This window comes from Hyperoodon ampullatus (assembly GCF_949752795.1).
Source record: "Hyperoodon ampullatus genome assembly, chromosome: 9".
Classification (NCBI taxonomy): Eukaryota; Metazoa; Chordata; class Mammalia; order Artiodactyla; family Ziphiidae; genus Hyperoodon; species Hyperoodon ampullatus.
The window spans coordinates 13,981,862-13,998,293 of NC_136922.1; positions in this window are offsets into that span (position 1 = coordinate 13,981,862).

The window sequence follows — 16,432 nt, forward strand, 5'->3', positions numbered from 1 at the left end:
AACTTTTACGTGGATTTATAAAATATTAACACAGATGAAGCCGCGATTCAAGGCTGGTGTTAGGGACCTTTTATTAAAATGGTGGAAAGTTATTGCAGAACAACGGACTTTGAGCGACCTTGCGGTAGGGTCTCTCTCAGAAGCGTGATTCACCAAACATTCTTACAGAAATTAAATTTATTGTCAGAGTTATCATTGGAGTCAGGGTTGGAGGATGTACAAGGAAGGTTATACCTAACGGAAAAAGGCTTCGCCGGCCAGGCGTCTCCTGTTACCCAGCTCTCGTACCCTGTCGGTCCAGTTCTCTCCGTGGGGCGCTCTTGGAGTCTTCCTACAGAAGGCTAATGCCTGCTCCCCCTTCGAGAGTCGCCTTAGGTGACGCCTCCCTTCTGGCACCCAGTTATCAGAGCCCCGAAGAAGTGACCTCCTTACTGGCTTCCCCAGTATCTTGGAAGTTATTGGAGAGTTGGAATGCTGGCCTTTGGGCGTGTTTGGTAAGGGGGCTGACACATGTAACACTAAGTAAATAAGGAAGAAAGGCGTTTAGCAATAGAATCTCAATATACCAACTTCGAAGTACCTACCTATATATACTAACTGATTTTCCAAGCACTTACCTGTATGAATTAAGTCCCTTGTCATGGAAGTTATTCAACTGATACTGACCGTCTTTCTAGGAAGCTCACCCTTTCTCATTTGAGACCTGTTTACCTCCTTGTTTGCTTCCCAGAGAGTACAAAGAACCTATTTCAATTTCCTGGTCCACAGAGACATCCTTATCCTTTTGATCCTGACTTCCGTTCCTCCATCCCCAGCACAGTGCCTTATGTTCAGTGGGCACCTGCTGAATGACTGCAGATTCCTCTTATTTAAAAAGAAGGCATCACATGGCCGCTGAGCCTGCGCGTCCGGAGCCTGTGCTCCGCAACGGGAGAGGCCACAGCAGTGAGAGGCCCGCGTACCGCAAAAAAAAAAAAAATAATAATAATAATAATAAAATAAAATAAATAAAAAGAAGGCATCAGAGACACCCCTCAGGGCAGAATCAGTGGAAGGTGACCATGCATTGGTATCCAGCGCACCTGAGACCGGCGGAAGTGATACTTCAGGTCTTCCTGCTTCCCCCGCTTTTTAAAAATTTTCTACTTTGTTTCTGCACCTTTTTTCCTGGCACCCAGTTATGGGAGCCCCAAGGTAGTGATGTCCTTACTCGCTTCCTCGCTCCTCTTCTCGTTGTATTCTCTTTAGTCCATTTTTCTCCCATTCTGTTGAGGCTTTTGGGTTGGCACTGGAGTTGGGTTGTGGATAGCAATGCTATTTGGCTTGGCCTTCATAGTCACAAAGATTCAAATTAGTCTCTCATGTTATTTCCGAAGGAGAGGTACGCTGACAAATCAGAACGATGCTCCCTTTGCAGCTTATACTGTAATGTAGTAACCCAGTTTGGGCATTTCTCCTTTTTTTTTTTTTCATTTTTTGAAGGTCTCAGAAATCGGAATTGGCCCAACCTCAACTTCTGAGAAGCTTAACTTTCTGTTCCTCTCTTCTGCCTCTTTTTGCTTTCTTTCCTGGTTCGGGTTCACGCCCACCAGTGGAAAGCATGGTTGTTTCTCTTCAGGAGACCCTGAGTACCAGAGGATGCACCTTGAACATTAAGAAGTTCTCTCCTCCTTGGCCATGTGCCACTAGTTTTGAAAAGACAGAGATCACTTAAGGTAGCAGAAGAGTAGTGTCTGGTCACTTATTAGAACTCATTGACAGGCTCTGACTGGGCAAAACCAAGCAGGAGTGAGCGACTGCTGTTACCCTCAGTGATGTACAGCCCAGCGCTGCTTGTGCCAGTCGGGTGAGCTCAGAGGAGCTCCTACTTTCCTGAGAAGGAGCTGGTACTGGCTGGCAGAGCGAGTGAGATCTGATTAGGCCACCTGATAGTTGTGAATTTTTTGAATGCTGTAAAAACAAGAGTGTTTAAACAATAGCATCTCACTGAAGGCACAACTGTTCAAAATCTGGGAAGAATGTTCAGATGACTCTATAACATTGACTACAACACTGGTCATGTCTGATTCGTTCTTCAAATCTGAGGAGAGAGACAGAAGTTCTGGGCACAGCATGTTCCACCCTCTACCAGGGCCATAATGGAAAATAATACTTGTAATGCAAAATTGCCCTGTCGGAGGTAGTATTATTGAGAATTATCTCTGCTAGTATAATTATGGCTAAGTTACCTACATAATTTGTTATTGTTTTACTCTCTCTTTGCTGTTTATAAAACATGTGCCAGGTTAAGATATTGGGATTTAAGGATGTGCCAGAGGTCAGGAGGAAGCTGTGTTTACGGAAATCATATCATTGGCTAACTATAACATTCTTTTGGGTTTCTCAATGGCAATAGAGCGTTCTGATCATTTTATTGGGAAAATGAGACAGTAACTCATTCTCAACCAATGTTTATCCTTTTTTTCTGAAAAGATAGTGTTTAATATCAATGGGTTCAAAATCTGAGTTTTGCCTTTAAACACAGTTCTTTTCGCGGATGAATTCAACAATCATTTTTAGAAAATTCCAGAAATCACTCTAAATTTGTTTAAATTGTACAATAGACTGTAGACTGACTCAATGGACCCAGTAAATTAATCTCAAAATAATTAAACTGAAGTCTTTTAAATGTAATTTTAGATTTAAATGTAATTTTAGATCTCAAATATAATTTTAGATCTAAATCTAGATTTCGATTTTTAGATTTAGATTTATAATTTTAGATTTAGATTTAGTTGCAAAAGTCAAAGGGTTCCTGTATACACTTCAGCCAGTTTCCCCTAATGCTAACAACTTCTATAACCAAGATACATTTGTCAAAACAAAGAAATTAACATTGGTATATTACTGTTCTCTGAACTACAGAATTTTGCAAACTTCACCAATTGCCCACTAATGTCTTTTTACTGCTTCAGGATCTGATCCGGGATACCACACTTAATCTAATGAGCTCTTTTTGAAGGGGTGTTCAGGAGTGGGGGGAAGTGTGTGAAACAAAATCATTTTCCATTCTGTTGAAAATTGAACAAAATATATGAGGAGGTTTCAGTATATGACAAATTGCCTTGCGCCCAGTAGCCCCCTGCTTTGTGGCTGCTGCCTGGGTGTCATCACCTGCCCCACTTTGACTCTCTTAGGTGATGGTGTCCAGATTTGTGGCCGTGACCTACTGCAGCATATGACTGATTCAGGCGCATGCCTAAAGCATGGCATCCGCTCTCATAGCCCTGGGCCTCACCACCCGTTGTACGAAGTGTAAGTTTCTGGAGAGCAAGGGAGCCCTCCCGTTGCTCTGCAGTCCCTCGGAGATGTGGTAAAACTCAGTGGTTAGCAGCAGGGCTGTGTTCTCAGACGCCTGGCTTTAAACCCTACCTCTACTTTGTGACTTTCAGCAGGGGGTTTAACTTACCTAAGTTTCCATTTTCTCATTCTTTTTTTTTCCCCCTATTTTTTTCATTCTTATTTTGCAAAGAGGAAATGAAAGTTGTAGTGAGGTTTAAATTTTACAGTCTTTAGAGATCATATAGAGGAGTACAGAGTAAGCACTTAGTAAGTGTTACCTGTTATAATCACTGTGTTCCAGAAATAGTGGGTGGATCAATCTCCCAGCTGGGTGGTTAAGAAGCAAAAAAGACTCAATGTGAGAGGCAAAAGTCATTTAAGGAAATCAAACTTTTATTTATTGGCTAGAAGAGAATTAGAGTTCTAAGGAAGACTTTTTTTTTTTAACATCTTTATTGGAGTGTAATTGCTTTACAGTGGTGTGTTAGTTTCTGCTTTATAACAAAGTGAATCAGTTATACATATGTTCCCATATCTCTTCCCTCTTGCGTCTCCCTCCCTCCCACCCTCCCTATCCCACCCCTCTAGGTGGTCACAAAGCATCCAGCTTAAGGAAGACTATTGCATTAATGAAAGAAATATGAAACTTGGGAATAGAATTCCAGAAAACAAAGAAAATGCAATTTTTCACTACTGAAAATCGTGGGGCAAAGGTCATGCTAATCCTCTCTGTACGGGTCCAGTTTTAATCTATTTGTAGCTGAAGTAAGCACAGTCCTCATCACCATTTTAAGTTTAGCTGACATTTAAGCAGTGAAAAACGAGAAACATATTCTACTTTGTAGAGGCTAATTTCATGCTAATCATCACAAGTACTGTAATTAGGTTTCTAAAGAAAAAAGGCTTATTGTATAATAACTTGTATAATAACCTGGAGTTTATATAGTGTTCTGTGTTTTTCAGAGACTGTTCATAGTCATTTTTTTCACGTGAGCCTGGAATTAAGGGAGGGTATAGGAATTATGATCCACATTTTGCTGAGAGGGAAGCTCATGGGGAAGAAAGCCTATCAGGAAAGGCCTCATAGAAGAAGTGAAGCTTGAGAGCTGTGAAGGGAGTTCCACAGGTAGATGAGGGGGTTCCCTAGAGAGGTGCAGCCGAAGGTAGGGCATGGTGGCAGAGGAGAGGGGAGTATACTGAGGCGCCAGATACCTCAGTACCGGTAAGGGGAGCAGTGTGGAGGCAGGGCTTTATATGCCAGGCTAGGAGCTTGGACTTTATTCTCTGTCAGTGAGTTGCTCTGAGGCAAAGGAGAGAAACACGGTCAGATTTCAGTTTAGGAAAATCACTACAGCAGTAGTATAGAAGATAAACTCGAAAGATCTTTAGCAGATAGGTTCAAGAGAGCTGATATTTTCTAACCCTATTGGTCATGAGATCTCGGGTCCCAGATGTGGTGACCATGAGCAAGAGCAGACAGCAGGTTCGCCCCAGCAGCGCTATACTGCCTTCAGCAAAAGCACAAGATTTAGATGCCCAAACCACTGGTTCCTGCCCTGGCTTTGTCAGATCTACAAATTTTCCTGGAGCATTACCATTTGATTTCCTTTGGCTTACTTCTGTTTGATGGGAGTATTTGTAAGGCACCAACTCTGCATATGTTGATTAATATCAAAGGAGTACTTCTTTTTCTTTTTTCTTAACATTTTTATTGGAGTATAATTGCTTTACAACGGTGTGTTAGTTTCTGCTTTATAACAAAGTGAATCAGTTATACATATACATATGTTCCCATATCTCGTCCCTCTTGCGTCTCTCTCCCTCCCACCCTCCCTATCCCACGCCTCTAGGTGGTCACAAAGCACCGAGCTGATCTCCCTGTGCTATGCGGCTGCTTCCCACTAGCTATCTATTTTACATTTGGTAGTGTATATATGTCCATGCCACTCTCTCACTTTGTCCCAGCTTACCCTTCCCCCTCCCCGCGTCCTCAAGTCCATTCTCTAGCAGGTCTGTGTCTTTATTCCCGTCTTGCCCCTAGGTTCTTCATGATCTTTTTTTTTTTAGATTCCATATATATGTGTTAGCATATGATATTTGTTTTTCTCTTTCTGACTTATTTCACTCTGTATGACAGACTCTAGGTCCATCCACCTCACTACAAATAACTCAATTTCGTTTCTTTTTATGGCTGAGTAATATTCCATTGTATATATGTGCCACATCTTCTTTATCCATTCCTCTGTCGATGGACACTTAGGTTGCTTCCATGTCCTGGCTATTGTAAATAGAGCTGCAATGAATGTTGTGGTACATGACTCGTTTTGAATTATAGTTTTCTCAGGGTATATGCCCAGTAGTGGGATTGCTGGGTCGTATGGTAGTTCTATTTTTAGTTTTTTAAGGAACCTCCATACTGTTCTCTGTAGTGGCTGTATCAATTTACATTCCCACCAACAGTGTATGAGGGTTCCCTTTTCCAAAGGAGTACTTCTGACAACAATCAGGACTTGGGAATGAAGACAAACGTGAAGATATCACAGGCTGGTCTCAGAGTCATATCCAGGGATGGAGGGATAGAGGCGGCCTAGGCTATGTAGCACGGTGGATATGGAGATTTTAGAGTCCAGTTCTGAGCCGTTTTTATCATAATTAGTTATTTTTCCATATTTTATTGTCTCCCCGGAAAGCAGAGGGCCCTCTAAATTTTACACAGAGATTTTAAGTTTAGTATTGTATTTTACTCTCTTGAAATCAGGTGGGAAACAAAACCCGAAATGTCCACTAGTTCTGTATGGATGGTTTGTTTATTCTGTTTGAAGTGCAGAGAGCTGACTTCCTGCCAGGGAAAGAGCAGGGCGTGATAGATGGGGCACAGTAAAGTGAGCAGATGGAGTGCTTTGCTTTTAGCAAGCTGGACGGGCTCGCCTCAGGATCTGAACTTCCTGTTCCTAACATAGGAAACCCAAAGAAATGCACGGGAACCCTTCCCTCCTGATTCTTGCCCCGTCGATTTTGTTTCAGGACCACCATGATCTTCTGAGTGACACTGTAACATTTATTAAGAGAGAACAGATCACCAAAATGACCACTTTCGGTGTTGACCAGTCACATGCCCAGGAAGTCTGTCATCTTATCAACAACAAAAACCAATCTTCTAATGTGATACAAAAGGGTAAAGAAAGGCCCGAGTAGGGACTGGCCAGGAAACGTGGGACGCTGATAGAATGACAGCAATGGAAGTTTGTTTATAATTTCTCTAGGAGGCAGAAAAAAGTGTTTTATACAGTAGCTTGTTTTCTAGAAAGTCAACTGTAAATGTAATTCTTGTAAATGGAATTTCACTTTAAATACACTTCAAAAGTTGGCCATTTAAAGTATTCTTTGGGAGAACCTCCTTGTGATCATTCTTTAAGTTTCATAGGTTTGTATTTTTTATGCTCTCCACCCATCCCAATTTTCTTAAAGCAACAATCACTTGTAATTTTCTTACAAGGTAAGTAAATTGGTCTTTCCTCTCTGAAACAATCTCTTTGATTATTGTTATTATTTTTCTTGAGGGAAAAGCAAAGTTTGTTGTTAAATTCTACTGATTTCTTATTTGTCTTCATTTTTTTTTCCATTTCCTAGAATGACCAAATGGTGAGAAGCCTAGGAATTTATTGACTTTGACTTTGTTATCAAGGCATAACCCTAAGAGAATGAGGAAAGCGCCAGCCACCCCCCAACCCTGGAGAATTATTGCATTAAATAATCTATTACAGCATAGCACTCTAATGGAAAATTATCTGATTATTTTTTTCTCCTGGCAGTGAGAAAAATGGGAGTTTTAATGGGAGTGTAGGAAAGAAGGAGTAATTTTAGAATCTGGGGCACCATCCCAGGAGGACAGTCTTAAATAAAGAAAAAGTTCCAGGCTGCCAAGGAGTTGCAAAAGGGATTCTGAATGCCTGGGAAATATGGTGGAGAAGCGGCTCAGTGTTGAAGAAAAGGAAAATGGGAAAGCAGAAATAAAGCAAACTTGGATTCCTGCATCATTTAGTTTAGGGAAGACTGAATCTTTTTAGCATATTTAATTTCAGTGGTTGCCAATCATTTGAGAAGGAGACCTGAAGAGAGACCTATTCCTTCCAATATTTATTGATCACCGATACGGACCAGGCACTTTGCTCATTTTCTTTTTTTTTTTTTTTTTTTTTTTTTTGCGGTAGGCGGGCCTCTCACTGTTGTGGCCTCTCCCCTTGCGGAGCACAGGCTCCGGAGCACAGGCTCAGCGGCCATGGCTCACGGGCCCAGCCGCTCCGCGGCATGTGGGATCTTCCCAGACCGGGGCACGAACCCGTGTCCCCTGCATCGGCAGGCGGACTCTCAACCACTGCGCCACCAGGGAAGCCCTTTGCTCATTTTCAGTCATAGAAAGTGGAACAAGATAGTCTTGCCCTCAAAGAGTTTCCTTTCTGAAAGGAAAGATAGGCTGAAAGAAAAAAGTGGTAAACAAAAATATTTTTTCAAGTTGTGGTATGTGCAATGAAGAACACAAAACATACGCTTTTTATATTTCTTGTTTTCTGTTCTTCAATTTTACTGCCCTGCAAAATTTGTGGTAAAACAGAAATAAGTTGGCAATGACTGCCATCTTCATAATTTACATAATCAACTACTGTTGGCTTAGATCCTCTGTAAGTTAGGGCCTATGTAAGAATTCCATGTAGGATTTCCAGGGATAACATTATGACACTCGCAGAATCTTTTGATATTCTGTAGACTCAACATTGTAAGCACTGCGGGGCTCCTCAGAGCCAATTCTAATAATTAAGTCGGTGAGGTTGACTGCTGCCTGTGAGGTTTACATTAAGACCAACTTTCAGGGACTTCCCTGGTGGGCCAGTGGTTAAGACTCCGTGCTTCCAATGCAAGGGACGTGGGTTTGATCCCCGGCTGGGGAACTAAGATTCCACATACCGCGCAGTGCGGCCAAAAAATAAAAATAAAATTTAAAATAAACTTAAAAAAAAAAAAGACCTACTTTCTGTTTGCTAGCCCCACCACCAACAATGCCCATCCTTTGGCCAATTTCCAGAAATTTCAGGGTTGAGAATTCTAATAGACTGTCCTGAAGGAGAGGAAAACAGAGAGAGGTGTTTAGTCATATGCTGGTAACAAGAAAGAGAGAGAGGAATAAGGAATATACCCAGAGCCCCAGAAAAAAGCAAACAAGAAAACTGAGTGAAAATGTTCCATGTAGGAGAGTGAACTCACAACAGTTCCAGAGCAGTAACCAAGGTAAAGAGGAGAGGCGGAGTGGAGAAGAGAATTCCTCCTAAACTGCAGGGTAGAGTGTGGGGAGCCACTTGTGGTCCCCGCTTGCTCAGCTGTTAGAGGGGACTGAAATATGTACTATGGTAGGCTGCAGGCACAGTCCTAAACATCCTTTTATGCATGTGATTACTAAAGCCATTAGAAATAGGAAGATGACTTCATTATTTTTATATTGGAAGGATAATTGTGCTGTAGTTGATAGAATGCTGAGGGACAGCCTCCTTTTGGGAGAACACATCCTCCACCCTCACTCCAAAGTATTCCTGGTCAGGTGGTTTGACCCAAGGATGGCTATGTGATCCAGGCTCAGTCAATCAGAGTATTTTTATCTCCCTAGTCACCGTGATTGGCTCATGAAAGAGTATGTGATATAAGTTGTACCAGTCAGAAGTCTCTCTAGGTATTTCACCAGCTATCCAGAAAAATACCCTTCTCTGGGATCACAGGCTCTAAGAACTCTAGAGGTCTGGGACAGCCAGTAGTTCATCTTTCGGCCACATGGAGTCAACGTGAGGATGAAGCCCAGCAGAGGCAAACAATGGATAGGGAGTGGGGGAAGAGAGGGCCTAACTGATACTATTGATAGATCCATTCTAAGAGATTCTTGTGTGGGTGAAGCTGAGTAGAAGGCCAGGTTTCTAGCAGTCTCTGAGGATGGGGCAATCAGGGCTGTGGCTCACTATAGAACCAGTTGTCCTTGTCAGGAAGAGCTAAGCTCTCCCAGGAAATCTACAGTGGAAGGGGACTGATGATAGCAAGTAACCAGGATGGGACTGTTTGAAGCTACTTGCCTTTGTGCAACTTCAAGATTAGTGTCTACCTGCCCACTGTCCTTGAAGCTTTCCTGTGTCCCCCACTGCCTTATGTCAACCAGAATTACTCTATTCACCTGGGAAAGTTTGTGAAGAAGAAACAGGAAGACCAAGATAGCATCCAAGTCCAATATAATTAGTCTGCTTATCTTTCTCACACATCAGACTTTAAGATGTTTGCAGGCAGGTCCTGTACCCCCCACTAGTGGATTTTCATGCCTAGCACAGCCCCGGAACTCAAGCATTTCAATGAAGCATTGAGTGAGTGAATCTGATATAGCGTATAGAGTTAAAGGCCCTGAACTATTCAGCCTGAGAAGTTCATTGCTTTGGATTAAAGCACTGCCTCTCCAAGCATCCTCTTTAAAAATGCAAATAGCAGAAGAGACATGAGGTATTTCCCTGTCAGCCAGCAATTCTCATTTTTGCCAGCTGTCAAAACAAGGGGAACTATAAAAATTGGATTTTAGAGAACACCCTTAGTGTGATTAGAAAGGGCATACATTTGTGTAACTAATTTGGAAAACACTTTGGCATTATCTCCTAAAGTTGAACATTCATATACATATGACCCAACAATTAATTCACTCTGAGGGATGGACCCAAGGGAAACCCAAGCAGATATACAGCAGGAAACGTGAAAGAATGTTCATAGTTGCACTGGTCACAATGCAAAAACCTGGAAACAACTCAAATGCCCATCAACAGGAGAGCGGATGGATAAATTGTGATATATTCACACAACTGAATATTTTATGGCAATAAAAACAAATGAACTACACTAATTCTCAGCAATGCGGTAAATGCTAGCAATGAAACAAAACATTAAGTGAAGAAAGTAAATGCTCAAAAGGTATACAATATGGGCTTCCTTGGTGGTGCAGTGGTTGAGAGTCTGCCTGTCGATGCAGGGGACGCGGGTTCATGCCCCGGTCCGGGAAGATCCCACACGCCGCGGAGCGGCTAGGGCCGTGAACCATGGCGCTGAGCCTGCGCATCTGGAGCCTGTGCTCCGCAACGGGAGAGGCCGCAACAGTGAGAGGCCCGCGTACCGCAAAAAAAAAAAAAAAAAAAAGTATACAATATAATATAATTTTTATAAAGTTGAGAACAACTAATATGAGTATACTTTATAGAAAAATATATAGATGCAATAAAACTATATATTTGAAAAAGCAAGGGAATTCTGGATCATGGTTGTATTTGTGTGGGGAAAGATGGGGAACGGGATGGGAAACCACATGGTTAGATGACGGTTATGTCAAGGTTCTAGCATTTGTTTTAACTGTAGGCTTGCAGCTACTTATCACATTATTAAGAACAATGAAATAAATACACAAGTAAGTGAAAACAAAACCAGAAAGCCTGGGTTCCCTAGGAAACAGCCTGATGCTGGTGCTTTATTTAGAAAGTGCCATCTCAGAGTAACGATGGTAAGGGAAAAGTGAAGGGAGGCGGGGAAGGGTGGGAAGTGATGCCAGGAATGTTTTCATGAGCAGCTCTGAAGACACAGGGCCAGTGAGTCCACAGGTGTGTCTGTTTAGCCACACAGGAAGTCTTCAGGGAGGATGTTCAGAGAGTCTGTGCCTTGGAGCAGTCCTTGGGAGGGAGGAGAGACAGGAAAATTGTCAGTCTGGGTCTCTCCAAAGGGAAGGTAACTTTCCCTGGGCACCACTTCTGGGTTGCTTCTCTGGCCCCTTTTGGTGGCAGTTAGGGAAACCAGATTTCACAGTCTGCATTTTAGCTAAGTCCAGAAGTGGTGGGAGAAGCCAAAATCTCAGGCCATGTGGCTTCTTGGACCAGCCGCCCAACAGTAGCACGGGGCAGGTCCTGACCCTCCCAGGCAAGACTCTGGTTGACCCCAGGTGGAATAAGTTCCTGGGCTGTGGAGGCAAATGAGCCAGAGCTGGTGGCCGAGTATCCAAGCCAGGATGGCACGGATGGAGTCTGAAAGTGCACGAGACCTGTCCCATATGAGCAGGGGCTTGAGAGTCAGACCCAGGTTTCAATCCTGTGTGAATTTGGATAAATTCGTTAACTTCCTTTGAACCTCGTATGGAATATGAGAATAGTGACAACTACTTCCAAGAGTTGTTGTGAGAACTCAAAAGAGATAATGTTTATAATGCAAACAGCAGAATCTTTGGCACCTAAGAAGTCCTAAAAAAGTGGTATTCCCCTTGATCCTGCCCTGTACGGGGTGCAGGAGCAGACCTGGCTTCATTCCCCTTTACGTCTCCTCATCCCACCTCACCCTTTCCTGACTCTGGGCAGCCCGAGGGCACTGGGCACTTGTGTGTTAGGATGAGGGAGAAAAGACAATTTTTACCCCCTTTCCAATACCTGTAGTCCTGAGGCTGTACCTCTCCTCTGCATTCTCAGTTTGAAAAGCTATTATGTTTACAGAGATGGGTGCTTCAATCAGGCAAATAATCTGCCACCACCTCAAAACAATATTCTTCAAATATTTGTCCAATATTTACTTTGGTTGTGGGCAGAACTGGCCATCTTTCACCAGTGTAGCCAGAGTTGGACATGAGAATCTGAGGTCACCAATGGCACATTTCCAATTCACTTCAAGGATGTGTTTGCCGTCTATGACTTGCTACCCCGGCCACCTGTCCACCTGGTCGTTCCTTTACGTGTCTAGAACCCTTCAAAGGGTGACTAGGTCAGCCGGACCCCTTGGTAGTTTATGGACATCACTGGAATTCAGGATCCCCTTTGTTTCTGGTCATTTAAGAATATCCATTTCCTGAGTGGCTTGCCTTATACAATGAAGTGCAGTGCCTTTCATAACACCTCCAAAGGTTCTTGTGTTTGAATACTTGCCACCGACTAAAATAAACACACACTGCTCTTTTGCTGGTAAAATGTAGTATTGCAGAAGTGGAGGTTTTAATTTTATAGGTTCGAGCAACTTAAAATTTTCCTTTCGTGTTCTTAATTTCTTACCTAATTTGTGGGGAAAACGAAGTTACTTGGGGGCTGGAAGAAGCTTTCCAGAGGGGATCTCCTTATCATTAATGCATATTTTACACGTGCTCCAACTCTGAGACACTCCTCCTCAGAGCCTTTTTGAGGACAGAGAACATTCCTAATCGCTAGGTTGCCTCTCTTCCCTTGGCATTAACCCTGTGGCCTCCACAAACATGTAAAAAATTCTGGACGAGTGGCACTCTTGAATGCTCTTCACAAATTTCCTTCAGCCTCCCCCTCCTGGCTCACATCCTACGTCTACACATGCATTTGGCTGCAATTTTTCTCTAGTGTGCAGGGGGCAAGGGGTAGGAAGTCATTTGAAGACCTCATACCACTGACCCCAGTATTACCGGAGAAATTATTTTCTGCCTGTTCCTGTAATGCCTCTTGGGCCCTCAGGAGCCTGGAATTCTACTACCAGAACTTCTTTCCTTCGGCTGAATTTTGATTATTACTAAAAACCAAGTGCTCTGGAGGACAGCTTTGATAGCAGCCATCAGGACCTGTTACAGGCGGCAAGATACATTTGGACCTTGATTTCCCTCTCACTTGCTGGCATAGCTGTTCCCTGCCTTTAACTTTCAACTTAGAAATGTTTGTTTATGGTAACCCTGGAAAATAGTGTAGGTTAGCAAAGTGAGCAGAGGTGGGGGAACCCATAAAAAATAAAACACCAGAAAAGTGTCACCCAAAACGCAACATAAAAAAAAAAATTGAACATTGCAAAAACCTGAGAGGGACTTCCGTGGTGGTCCAGTGGTTAAGACTCTGCGCTTCCACTGCAGGGGGCTCGGGTTCAATCCCTGGTCGGGGAACTAAGATCCCACGTGCCACGTGGCACAGCCAAAAAAAACAAAACACAACAAAAAACCTGAGAGCCAGGAAAAAAGGCTCCTCAAAAGAAGAAACATACGCTATGATGTTTTCTGCCCTCACTTTTTTTGTTTTTGCCCTGTGATATTGGGCCATATTTTATGAAGGTCATTGCTTATGAAAACCAATAACTTTAATGTTAGGATGTCTCCTGAGGCAACATGAGATAATATGGTAAGTAAACAGTAGGCAGTTGCTGAATCAAAGGAAAGGCTCATTCAGGAATGAAATTGGCCCAGCACAGGAGCCCCTTTTAAACATTTTGTTTTGTTTTGTTTTAATTAATTAATTTTATTTTTGGCTGTATTGGGTCTTTGTTGTTGTGTGCGGGCTTTCTCTACTTGCAGTGAGCAGGGGCTACTCTTCGTTGTGGTGTGCCGGCTCCTCATTGTGTGGCTTCTCTTGTTGCAGAGCACGGGATCCAGGTGCGCAGGCTTCAGTAGTTGTGGCTCGCGGGCTCTAGAGCACAGGCTCAATAGTCATGGTGCACGGGCTTAGTTGCTCTGTGGCATGTGGGATCTTCCCGGACCAGGGCTCAAACCCGTGTCCCCTGCAATGGCTGGCGGATTCTAAACCACTGTGCCACCAGGGAAGTAGGGAACCCCTTTTAATCAGACTCTTCACTCTCTGTGGGGCTAACCCTTTGGCCTGGGCTTTATTTAGGCGTGTGAGTCAAGCCTCATTTTCTTCCATTTCTAATCTTAGAGAATCCATTTATTCCTTTTGTCAGTTGTCAGGACTAGACCCAGAAAATGTTAAGAATTTGGTGGATAATAATTACTAATATTATATGGTTCCTTGTAGTTTGCAAAGCATATCTACATGCATTATTGCATTTAGTCCTTCCAATCACCCTGTGAAGTAGGCATTATTATTACTATTATTATCACAATTTTGCAACTGGAGAAACTGAAGCTTAAAGAGGTGATATGACTTGTCTAAAATCATAGAGAAAGGGAACGGGTCTAAACTCAGATTTTCTCACCCGAAGTCCTGTTGTTCGCTTTGATTCTGCACCCCTCACTCTTACCTTATTACTAAGAACAGTGGTATGGTGGCTGGCATTTGGGGTAGTCACAGGATGACAGGTACATGTCATTGAATCCTCGTACCAATCCTATGATACGGACCTTTAACTTATTTTACAGTTGAGAAAACTGAAGCTCAGAGAGGTTAGGTATGTTATCTCAGGCGCATAGCTAGTAAGTGATGGAGACAGGCTTCAAACCCAGGCCTGTTTGATTCCCCAGCTCTTCATCACTCCACTCTATGACCTTGCTGGGTCCTTTGGTTTTTCTTTCAAGGTTTCCAGCTCTTTCCAAATGTTTGATTCAACAGAGCAGAAGCAAACAGTGTGCTTTCAAGGGCAAAGAACTGAATTACAGGCTGTGGGAGAATACAGAATGAACCATGGCTCCTCCAGGACTTGTTCTGGTGGGAAACATAACTGACCGGTAGAGCGGAGCTACAACATGAATGCCTTAGTCAGGAGGGGCATGGAGCCCAGTGTGGAGACAGGAGAAATGGGGCCGAACCGTGCACGCTGAGGCATTAAGTCCCCCACTAAGGGACTTACTATGGATCCTCTACCCTGAACCGTTTGCATTTTGTAGGCAGATGGGTTGCTTAACACCAAGATACCCTTTACTAATGACCTATGGCTCAGCGGGTGCAATGTCACCAGCGGGTGTGAAGGCAGCAGCCTGTTCTGAACACGGCAGCACAGACTGAGGAATGTAGGATCCTCTGGTTGGTTACAAACGCTCCAATACTGAGTAAACCCGAAAAGATAAACTTCTTGGAGGTAAAGGCCTTAATACCCTTAAATGCAACTTAGGAGTTTGCTTTAATTAAAAACCATAAAAAGTTCTCAGTCACCTTTTCAAGATATTTAGCTCATTCCCTTGCTGAGCGATGCTGGCAGAGGGGTGGGGGAAGTTGGTGAGAGGAGGTCTGGGAATGAAGGTTTGCCCAACCCCATGAAGATCTGGAGGAAGTAGGAGCACCCACGTGCCTTTCATCTTCCTCCATTCTCCAGGGAAGCAGCAGGGCTCCTTTTCTCCCCGTCATGGCTCGCGGTTCTCAACCTTGGCCGTACATTGGGATCACCTGGAGGGCTTTTACAATCTACCTGTGACGGGGACCCACCACCCAAGGATCTCTAGTATTGTAATCCCAGGTACCTGTAATTCTTACAAGCTCCCCAGGTGATTGTGAAGCACAGAGGGTATTACTGCTCTAGAATTTCACAATCGGAAACAAAGAACTGCCACAAGCGTCCAATTAAACTTCCCACCATTTTGGTGAGTTTGAGAGGGAAAGAGGCATTGCAGACTGATTTTAAAGACAGGGAAGAGAGACACAAAGAAAAACAATTTGCCAAGGCCAGAGGGCTGCTGAGGGCAGGGCTGGGGTCGGAGACAGCCTCCGTTTCTCTTAGTTCTCCCACATCCTTTTTTCTGGAAGTATATTGTAGTATCAACTGTACTGATGGCTTTGTTTGCACATACCCAGGCGTGAGGTTTCTTCTCTTTTTCTGGGACGGCCTTTCCAATTAGACCCATGATCCTGTTTTCATGTGTTTCCTGGTATGGAAGCCCAAATCTTTCTTTTGTAATTCTTACCACTTTGCCAGCCCGAGCAGTGGGTTATCTGTTTAGAAGGGGTCAGGGACCGCCAGTTTGGTGTGTTTTATACAGAGCATAACATGTGAACGTGCAGTGAAAACCCATCAGTGAGGGTGGAATTCACACCTCACTCAGTCTCAGCTTTCAAGCCACTGGATCTACAACAGTTAATTCACTTAGAACACAAAGCTAAATCCCCGAGGAGGCCTGGCCCGGAGAGGCCACCTGAACTGCTGTCTGCTTAAAGGTGCACTCATGTTTCTTGATTTAACTGGGTTAGTACGTCTGTTTATTTTTGCCAGTTGACTTCTGTTTATTTTTGCCATTTGACTTCTGTGTGTTGGCAATTCCCAGTGAGTACAGGCTCTGAGTGACTGGGGCAGGTGTGCAGGAACCCTCAGTGACTATTATTTCATTTGGTTCCTCCCCCAGCCTCACAGTTTATGTATGAGTTGTTACATGACCAAGCCCTTTTTTAAACTGCCAACATGTTCTGTT